This window comes from Panulirus ornatus, chromosome 5 (assembly GCF_036320965.1).
Source record: "Panulirus ornatus isolate Po-2019 chromosome 5, ASM3632096v1, whole genome shotgun sequence".
NCBI lineage: Eukaryota > Metazoa > Arthropoda > Malacostraca > Decapoda > Palinuridae > Panulirus > Panulirus ornatus.
Window position 1 is genome coordinate 35,562,023 of NC_092228.1, and position 8,852 is coordinate 35,570,874.

The following is an 8,852-nucleotide window of genomic DNA, read 5'->3' on the forward strand; positions in this document are numbered from 1 at the left end:
TTGCCTTCCAAACATTTTTCATCACTTCCAGAACTTTCGCCAGTCCCCCACCCTGTGATTCACTCCTGCCAAATCCACTACCAGATATCTAAAACATTTCACTTCCTCCAGTTATTCTCCATTCAAACTTACCTCCCAGTTGAATTGTCCCTGAACCCTTCTTATTCACATTTACTCTCAATTTTTTTCTTTCACACACTTTACCATGCTCAGTCACTAGCTTCTGCAATTTCTCACCCGAATCAGCCTAAGCGTTCTATCAACAGCTAACAACAAATGACTCACTTCCCTAGCTCTCTCATCTACAACAGACTACATATTTGCCACTCTCTCCAAAACGCTTCCATTCACCTCCCTAACAATCCCATCCATACACAAATTAGACAACCCAGAAGACATCACACACCCCTGCCGCAAACCAACATTCACTGAGAACCAATCACTTTCCTCTCTTCTTACTCGTACACATGCCTTACATCCACGATAAAAACTTTTCACTGCTTCTGGAAACTTGCCTTCTACACCATATATTCTTAGTACCTTCCACAGAGCATCTCTATCAACTCTATCATATGCCTTCTCCAGATCAATTAATGCTACAATCAGATCCATTTGCTTTTCTAAGTATTTTTCAAGTACATTCTTCAAAACAAACACCTGATCGACTCTTCCTCTACCACTTCTGAAACCACACTGCTCTTCCCCAGTCTGATGCCCTATATATGCCTTCACCCTCTCAATCAATATCTTCCCATAGAGGTTCCCAGGAATACTTAGCTTACTTATACCTCTATAATTTGATCACTCACCTTTATTACCTTTCCGTTTGTACAATGGCATTATACATGCATTCCGTCAATCCTTAGGCACCTCACCATGAGTCATACACACAAAATATCCTTACCAACTAGTCAACATCACAGTCACCCCCTTTTTTAAAAGATTCCACTGCAATACCATCCAAAGCAACTGCCTTCCCGGCTTTCATCTTCCGCAAAACTTTTACTACATCTTTTCTGTTTACCAAATCATTCACCCTAGCCCTCTCACTTCGCAAACCACCTCGAACAAAACAAGTTAAATCTGCCACTCTATCATCTACCATATTAACAAACCTTCAAAATACTCACTCCACCTCATTCTCACATCACCGCTAGAACGCGGGGAGTCCTCATCCTCCTAGAAGGCTCAGATTGGGGTGTCTAAATGTGTGTGGATGTAACCAAAATGAGAAAAAAGGAGAGATAGGTAGTATGTTTGTAGAGAGGAACCTGGATGTTTTGGCTCTCAATGAAACGAAGATCAAGGGTAAAGGAGAAGAGTGGTTTAGGAATGTCTTGGGAGTAAAGTCAGGGGTTAGTGAGAGGACAAGGGCAAGGGATAGATTAGCATTACTCCTGAAACAGGAGTGGTGGGAATATATGATAGAGTGTAAGAAAGTAAACTCTAGATTGATATGGGTAAAATTGAAAGTTGATGGAGAGAGATCGGTGATTATTGGTGCATATGCACCTGGGCATGAGAAGAAAGATCATGAGAGGCAAGTGTTTTGGGAGCAGCTGAATGAGTGTGCTAGTGATTTTGATGCACGAGACCGGGTTATAGTGATGGGTGGTTTGAATGCAAAGGTGAGTAATGTGGCAGTTGAGGGAATACTTGGTATACATTGGGTATTCAGTGTTGTAAATGGAAATAGTGAAGAGCTTGTAAATTTATGTGCTAAAGAAGGACTGATGATTAGGAATACCTGGTTTAAAAGAGAGATATACATAAGTATACGTATGTAAGTAGGAGAGATGGCCAGAGAGCGTTATTGGATCACGTGTTAATTGATAGGCGCGCGAAAGAGAGACTTTTTGATGTTAATGTTCTGAGAGGTGCAACTGGAGGGATGTCTGATCATTATCTTGTGGAGGCGAAGGTGAAGATTTGTAGATATTTTCAGAAAAGAAGAGAGAATGTTGGGGTCAAGAGAGTGATGAGAGTAGGTGAGCTTGGGAAGGAGTCTTGTGTGAGGAAGTACCAAGAGAGACTGAATGCAGAAAGGAAAAAGGTGAAAACAAAAGAGGTAAGGGGAGTGGGAGAGGTATGGAATCTATTTAGGGAAGCAGTGATGGCTTGCGCAAATGATGCTTGTGGCATGAGAAGCGTGGGAGGTGGGCAGAATAGAAAGGGTAGAGGGTGGTGGGATGAAGAGGTAAGATTAATAGTGAAAGAGAAGAGAGAGGCATTTGGACGATTTTTGCAGGGAAACAATGCAAATGAGTGGGAGATATATAAAAGAAAGAGGCAGAAGGTCAAGAGAAAGGTGCAAGAGGTGAAAAAAGAGGGCAAATGAGAGTTGGGGCAAGAGAGTATCATTGAATTTTAGTGAGAATGAAAAGATGCTTAGGAAGGAGGTAAATAAAGTGCGCAACAAAAGGGAACTTCAGTGAAGGGGGCTAATGGGGAGGTGATAACAAGTAGTGGTGATGTGAAAAGGAGATGGAGTGAGTATTTTGAAGGTTTGTTGAATGTGTTTTATGATAGAGTGGCATATATATGGTGTTTTGGTCGAGGTGGTGTGCAGAGTGAGAGAGTTAGGGAAAATGATTTGGTAAACAGAGAAGAGGTAGTAAAAGCTTGCAGAAGATGTAAGCCGGCAAGGAATGGGTTTCGATGGAAATCCAGAGGAATTTACCAAAAACGGGGTGACTGTATTGTTGACTGGTTGGTAAAGTTATTTAATGTATGTGTGATTCATGGTGAGGTGCCTGAGTATTGGCGAAATGCTTGCATAGTGCCATTGTACAAAGGCAAAGGGGATAAGAGTGAGTGATCAAATTACAGAGGCATAAGTTTGTTGATTATTCCTGGGTAATTGTATGGGAGGGTATTGATTGAGAGGGTGAAGACATGTACAGAGCATCAGATTTGGGAAGAGCAGTGTGGTTTCAGAAGTGGTAGAGGATGTGTGGGTCAGGTGTTTGCTCTGAAGAATGTATTTGAGAAATACTTAAAAAAGCAAATGGATTTCTATGTAGCATTTATGGATCTGGAGAAGGCATTTGATAGAGTTGATAGAGATGTTCTATGGTAGGTATTAAGAATATATGGTGTTGGAGGCAAGTTGTTCGAAGAAGTGAAGAGTTTTTATCGAGGATGTAAGGCATGTGTACGTGTTGGAAGAGAGGAAAGTGATTGGTTCTCAGTGAACGTAGATTTGCGGCAGGGGTGTATGATGTTTCCATGGTTGTATAATTTGTTTATGGATGGGGTTTTTCGGGAGTTGAATGCAAGAGTTTTGGAAAGAGGGGCATATATGCAGTCTGTTATGGATAGAAGAGCTTTGGAAATGATTCATTTGTTCGCTGATTTACAGCGCTGGTTGCTGATTCATGTGAGAAACTGCAGAAGCTGGCGACTGAGTTTGGTAAAGTGTGTGAATGAAGAAAGTTGACAGTAAATGTGAATAAGAGTAAGGTTATTAGGGATTGTAGGGTTGGGGATCAAGTGAATTGGGAGGTAAGTTTGAATGGAGAAAAACTGGAGGAAGTGAAGTGTTTAACATATCTGTTAGTGGATTTAGTAGCGGATGGAAACATGGAAGCGGATTTGAATAATAGGGTGGGGGAGGGGACAAAAATTCTGGGAGCCTTGAAGAATGTGTGGAAGAAGAGGACATTATCTCGGAAAGCAAAAATGGGTTTGTTTGAAGGAATAGTGGTTCCAACAATGTTGTATGGTTGCGAGGCGTGGGCTATGGATAGAGTTGTGCGGAGGAGGGTGAATGTGCTGGAAATGAGATGTTTGAGGAAAAAATATGATGTGAGGTGGTTTGATCGAGTAAGTAATGTAAGGGGTAGAGAGATATTTGGTAATAAAAAGAGTGTGGTGGAGACGGCAGAAGAGGGTGTTTTGAAGTGGTTTGGTCACATGGAAAGAATGAGTGAGGAAAGATTGACCAAGAGGATATATGCGTCAGAGGTGGAGGGAACGTGGAGAATTGGGAGACCAAATTAAAGGTGGAAAGATGGAGTGAAAAAGATTTTGAGTCAATAGGGCCTGAACATGCAGGAGGGTGAAAGGCGTGCAAGGAATAGAGTGAATTGAAACGATGTGGTATACCGGGGTCGACATGCTGTCAATGGATTGAAGCAGGGCATGTGAAGCGTCTTGGTTAAACCATGGAAAGTTCTCCGGGGTATGGATGTGGAAAGGGAGCTGTGGTTTCGGTGCATTACTATATGACAGCTAGAGACTGAGTGTGAACGAATGGGGCGTTTGTTGTTTTATCCTACCGCTACCTCGAACACATGAACTATGCACGCATCCCGCCAATCCTCAGGCACCTCACAATGAGTCATACATACATTAAATAACCTTACCAACCAGTCAACAATACAGTCACACCCTTTTTTAATAAATTCCACTGCAATACCATCCAAACCTGCTGCCTTGCCGGCTTTCATCTTCCGCAAAGCTTTTACTACCTCTTCTCTGTTTACCAACTCATTTTCCCTAACCCTCGCACTTTGCACACCACCTCGACCAAAACACCCTATATCTGCCACTCTATCATCAAACACATTCAACAAACCTTCAAAATACTCACTCCATCTCCTTCTCACATCACCACTACTTGTTATCACCTCCCCACTTGCGCCCTTCACTGAAGTTCCCATTTGCTCCCTTGTCTTACGCACTTTATTTACCTCCTTCCAGAACATCTTTTTATTCTCCCTAAAATTTAATGATACTCTCTCACCCCAACTCTCATTTGCCCTTTTTTTCACCTCTTGCACCTTTCTCTTGACCTCCTGTCTCTTTCTTTTATACGTCTCCCACTCAATTTCATTTTTTCCCTGCAAAAATCGTCCAAATGCCTCTCTCTTCTCTTTCACTAATACTCTTACTTCTTCATCCCACCACTCACTACCCTTTCTAATCAACCCACCTCCCACTCTTCTCATGCCACAAGAATCTTTTGCGCAATCCATCACTGATTCCCTAAATACATCTCATTCCTCCCCCACTCCCCTTATTTCCATTGTTCTCACCTTTTTCCATTCTGTACTCAGTCTCTCCTGGTACTTCCTCACACAAGTCTCCTTCCCAAGCTCACTTACTCTCACCACCCTCTTCACCCCAACATTCACTCTTCTTTTCTGAAAACCCATACAAATCTTCACCTTAGCCTCCACAAGATAATGATCAGACATCCCTCCAGTTGCACCTCTCAGCACATTAACATCCAAAAGTCTCACTTTCGGACGCCTGTCAATCAACACGTAATCCAATAACGCTCTCTGGCCATCTCTCCTACTTACATAAGTATACTTATGTATATCTCGCTTTTTAAACCAGGTATTCCCAATCATCAGTCCTTTTTCAGCACATAAATCTACAAGCTCTTCACCATTTCCATTTACAACACTGAACACCCCATGTATACCAATTATTCTCTCAACTGCCACATTACTCACCTTTGCATTCAAATCACCCAACACTATAACCCGGTCTCGTGCATCAAAACCACTAACACACTCATTCAGCTGCTCCCAAAACACTTGCCTCTCATGATCTTTCTTCTCATGCCCAGGTGCATATGTACCAATAATCACCCATCTCTCTCCATAAACTTTCAGTTTTACCCATATTAATCGAGAATTTACTTTCTTACATTCTATCACATACTTCCACAACTCCTGTTTCAGGAGTACTGCTACTCCTTCCCTTGCTCTTGTCCTCTCACTAACCCCTGACTTTACTCCCAAGACATTCCCAAACCACTCTTCCCCTTTACCCTTGAGCTTCGTTTCACTCAGAGCCAAAACCTCCAGGTTCCTTTCCTCAAACATACTACCTATCTCTCCTTTTTTCACATCTTGATTACATCCACACACATTTAGGCACATATATATATTTTTTCATACTATCTGTCATTTCCCGCGTTTGCGAAGTAGCGTTAAGAACAGAGGACTGAGCCGTAGAGGGAAAATCCTCACCTGGCCCCCTTCTTTGTTACTTCTTTTAGAAAAAATTAAAAAAGAGAGAGCGAAGGATTTCCAGCCACCCGCTCCCTCCCCTTTTAGTCGCCTTCTACGACACGCAGGGAATACGTGGTCAGTATTCTTTCTCCCCTATCCCCAGTGATAATATATATATATATATATATATATATATATATATATATATATATATATATATATATATATATATATATATATATATATATATATATGTATATATATATATATTTTTATCCCTGGGGATAGGGGAGAAAGAATACTTCCCACGTATTCCCTGCGTGTCGTAGAAGGCGACTAAAAGGGAAGGGAGCGGGGGGCTGGAAATCTTCCCCTCTCATTTTTTTTTTCAATTTTCCAAAGGAAGGAACAGAGAAGGGGGCCGGGTGAGGATGTTTCCTCAGAGGCCCAGTCCTCTGTTCTTAACGCTACCTCGCTGAGGCGGGAAATGGCGAATAGTATGAAAAAAAAAAAAAAAAATATATATATATATATATATATATATATATATATATATATATATATATATATATATATATATATATATATATATATATACCTCTGTAATTTGAGCACTCACTCTTATCCCCTTTGCCTTTGTACAATGGCACTATGCACGCATTCCGCCAATCCTCAGGCACCTCACCATGAGTCATACATACATTAAATAACCTTACCAACCAGTCAACAATACAGTCACCCCCTTTCTTAATAAATTCCACTGCAATACCATCCAAACCTGCTGCCTTGCCTTACAGAGGTATAAGTTTGTTGAGTATTCCTGGTAAATTATATGGGAGGGTATTGATTGAGAGGGTGAAGGCATGTACAGAGCATCAGATTGGGGAAGAGCAGTGCGGTTTCAGAAGTGGTAGAGGATGTGTGGATCAGGTGTTTGCTTTGAAGAATGTATGTGAGAAATACTTAGAAAAGCAAATGGATTTGTATGTAGCATTTATGGATCTGGAGAAGGCATATGATAGAGTTGATAGAGATGCTCTGTGGAAGGTATTAAGAATATATGGTGTGGGAGGCAAGTTGTTAGAAGCAGTGAAAAGTTTTTATCGAGGATGTAAGGCATGTGTACGTGTAGGAAGAGAGGAAAGTGATTGGTTCTCAGTGAATGTAGGTTTGCGGCAGGGGTGTGTGATGTCTCCATGGTTGTTTAATTTGTTTATGGATGGGGTTGTAAGGGAGGTAAATGCAAGAGTCCTGGAAAGAGGGGCAAGTTTGAAGTCTGTTGGGGATGAGAGAGCTTGGGAAGTGAGTCAGTTGTTGTTCGCTGATGATACAGCGCTGGTGGCTGATTCATGTGAGAAACTGCAGAAGCTGGTGACTGAGTTTGGTAAAGTGTGTGGAAGAAGAAAGTTGAGAGTAAATGTGAATAAGAGCAAGGTTATTAGGTACAGTAGGGGTGAGGGTCAAGTCAATTGGGAGGTGAGTTTGAATGGAGAAAAACTGGAGGAAGTGAAGTGTTTTAGATATCTGGGAGTGGATCTGTCAGCGGATGGAACCATGGAAGCGGAAGTGGATCATAGGGTGGGGGAGGGGGCGAAAATTTTGGGAGCCTTGAAAAATGTGTGGAAGTCGAGAACATTATCTCGGAAAGCAAAAATGGGTATGTTTGAGGGAATAGTGGTTCCAACAATGTTGTATGGTTGCGAGGCGTGGGCTATGGATAGAGATGTGCGCAGGAGGATGGATGTGCTGGAAATGAGATGTTTGAGGACAATGTGTGGTGTGAGGTGGTTTGATCGAGTAAGTAACGTAAGGGTAAGAGAGATGTGTGGAAATAAAAAGAGCGTGGTTGAGAGAGCAGAAGAGGGTGTTTTGAAATGGTTTGGGCACATGGAGAGAATGAGTGAGGAGAGATTGACCAAGAGGATATATGTGTCGGAGGTGGAGGGAACGAGGAGAAGAGGGAGACCAAATTGGAGGTGGAAAGATGGAGTGAAAAAGATTTTGTGTGATCGGGGCCTGAACATGCAGGAGGGTGAAAGGAGGGCAAGAAATAGAGTGAATTGGAGTCATATGGTATACAGGGGTTGACGTGCTGTCGGTGGATTGAAGCAAGGCATGTGAAGCGTCTGGGGTAAACCATGGAAAGCTGTGTAGGTATGTATATTTGCGTGTGTGGACGTGTGTATGTACATGTGTGTGGGGGGGGGGGTTGGGCCATTTCTTTCGTCTGTTTCCTTGCGCTACCTCGCAAACGCGGGAGACAGCGACAAAGTATTAAAAAAAAAAAAAAAAAAAAAAAAAAAAAAAAAAAAATATATATATATATATATATATATATATATATGGATGCTATTGCAGTGGAGTTTATTAAAAATGTGGTGACTGTGTTGTTGACTGGTTGGTAAGGTTACTTAATTTATTTATGATTCATGGTGAGGTGTCTGAGGATTGGTGAAATGCATGCATAGTGCCAGAAACGTAAGTGCTCAAAATACAGAGGTACAAGTTTGTTGAGTATTCCTGGGAAACTATATGGGAGGGTATTGATTAAGCGGATGAAAGCATGTACAGAGCATCAGATTGGGGAAGAGCAGTGTGGTTTCAGAAGTGCTAGAGGATGTGTGGATCTGGTGTTTGCTTTGAAAAATGTTTGAGAAATACTTAGCAAAGCAAATGGATTTGTATACAGCATTTATGGATCTGGAGAAGGCATATGATAGAGCTGATAGAGATGCTCTGTGGAAGGTATTAAGAGTATATGGTGTGGAAGGCAAGTTGCTAGAAGCTGTGAAAAGTTTTTCATCAAGGATATAAGGCATGTGTACGAGTAGGAAGAGAGGAAAGGGATTTGTTCTCAGCGAATGTAGGTTTGCGGCAGGGGTG